The sequence below is a fragment of the Brassica oleracea genome, chromosome C8, assembly GCF_000695525.1.
Source record: "Brassica oleracea var. oleracea cultivar TO1000 chromosome C8, BOL, whole genome shotgun sequence".
Lineage (NCBI taxonomy): Eukaryota > Viridiplantae > Streptophyta > Magnoliopsida > Brassicales > Brassicaceae > Brassica > Brassica oleracea.
The window spans coordinates 5498527-5500835 of record NC_027755.1 but is presented as its reverse complement, the minus strand read 5'-3'; positions in this window follow the sequence as shown (position 1 = coordinate 5500835).

The window sequence follows — 2309 nt, the reverse complement described above, 5'->3', positions numbered from 1 at the left end:
ATCTTCATCCTTTTCCTGTGCAAGGCGAACTCGGGACAACAAATCCGCCTGATCCGCTGCACCAAGACCCAACGGTTCCAATTCGTTCCTCCATGTGAACCAGTTCCTCCATGTCTTTCTATGAAGCCGAAGCTACTCTCTTCCGGCTCAAGGCATCCGCGACCAGATTCGCCTTTCCCGGATGGTAGGCAATATCCAAGTCGTAATCCGCAACCAGTTCCATCCAACGCCTCTGTCTAAGGTTCAGCTCTGGTTGAGTAAAGATATACTTCAAGCTCTTATGGTCCGTGAAGACTTGGACCTTAGCACCATAGAGATAAGACCGCCATATCTTCAGCGTAAACACGACAGCAGCCATTTCTAAATCGTGTGTTGGATAGTTCCCTTCGTGTTTCCTTAGCTGTCTAGATGCATACGCGATCACTTTGCCTTGCTGCATCAATACGCACCCAAGTCCAACTTTGGATGCATCTGTGTACACCACGTATGGCTCGTTGTCCATATGAAGAGCCAATACTGAAGTAGTCATCAACAACTTCTTGAGTTTGCTGAAACTCACCTCACAGCCTTCTGTCCACACGAACTGAACATCTTTCCCGGTCAACTTTGTCAACGGTTGAGCCATGCTGGCAAATCCCTTAACAAACCGTCGGTAGTATCTAGCCAGTACAAGAAAGCTCCTGATCTCCGTTGCGTTCCTTGGTCTGGGCCAGTCTGCAATGGCCTTGATCTTCTCTTGGTCCACGGACACTCCCTTGTACGTGACCCAAGAAACCAATTTCTCTTTGCCAAAAGCTGCATTTGTTGAGCTTGGCGAACAACTTATGTTCCCGCAGCTTATCCAAAACCTTTCTCAGATGGTCCTTGTGCTCTTCCTGATTCTTTGAGTAGATCAAGATGTCGTCTATGAAGACTATAACGAATTCATCCAGGTAATCTATGAAAATGTTATTCATCATCTTCATAAAGGCTGCAGGGGCGTTGGTCAATCCGAAGGGCATGACCACAAACTCGTAGTGGCCGTATCTCGATCTGAAGGCTGTCTTACGGACATCCTCTTCAGCAATCGGAATCTGATGGTATCCAGAAGCCAAATCAATCTTGGAGAAACAAGTAGCACCTCAGAGTTGGTCCAATAACTCGTCTATCCTTGGAAGAGGGTACTTGTTCTTCACTGTGACTCTGTTAATCCCCCTGTAGTCAATGCATAGCCTGAAGCTACCATCTTTCTTCTTCACGTACAGAATCGGTGCGCCCCAAGGTGAACTGCTTGGGTGCACAAACCCTTTCTCCATCAGTTCATCTAACTATTTCTTAAGTTCTGCCATTTCAGCCGGAGCCATCCGGTACAGAGCTTTCGAGATTGGCTTTGTGCCTGGCTTAAGCTCAATCGTGAAAGGATCAGATTAGTCCGGTGGTAATCTTGTCAAGGATTCGAACACGTCATCATACTCCTTTACAATCGGAATCCCTTCCAACTCAGCATCAGGTCCGACTTCCACAGTTTTGATTGCAGCCAGATAAGCTTCACATCCTTTTTCCAGCATTCTTTCTGCTTGAAGTGCTGAAATGATCAGACTCCCATTGGTCGGTCTGACCCCTTGATAGACAAGCTTTCCATTGCCGATTTCAAACTGAACTCGGCCACGATGACAATCAAGATGTGCCTTGTATTTACTCAGCCAATCCATTCCAAGGATCACATCGTATGATTTCACTGGGCAAACGACCAAGTCGACTGGCATGTTCACTCCTCCGATCATCACAGAGATGTTTCGGATTTTCCCTGAAGTGTACATGATCTGACCACCAGCCACCCGAACCAGTCTTACTTCTTCCTCTGGTTCTTTCTGGAATTCCCCAATTCCAATCATCTCGGGTTGCACAAAGTAGTGAGATGCATCGGAATCAAACAGAACATGGGTTGCCACTCCACCCATGACTAAGGTCCCTACATATTCACCCGGAACACTAAGGACCTACTCTACAAGCAAGCAATTTCACACAGAAATTCTTAAGGCAAAGGTGAGAGATAGGATGACTCACCAGTGATCGGACGAGACGTGCTTGGGTCCATTGACTCATCACCGATTGTGTACACCCACGGCATGATGGCCTGCCTCTTTGCCGCCGGCTGAGGCCCTTCACTCGGACGCTTCCCAGCAGATTGCGCGTCCTTCGGGCACTGATTCTTGTAGTGCCCCGTTTCGCCGCAGTTGTAGCACACACGTTCCCCAGCACCCTTGTTCTGCCTCTTTGGCCTTAGATCTTCCTCAGGGCAATCACGCACCTTGTGATCCATACTTCCG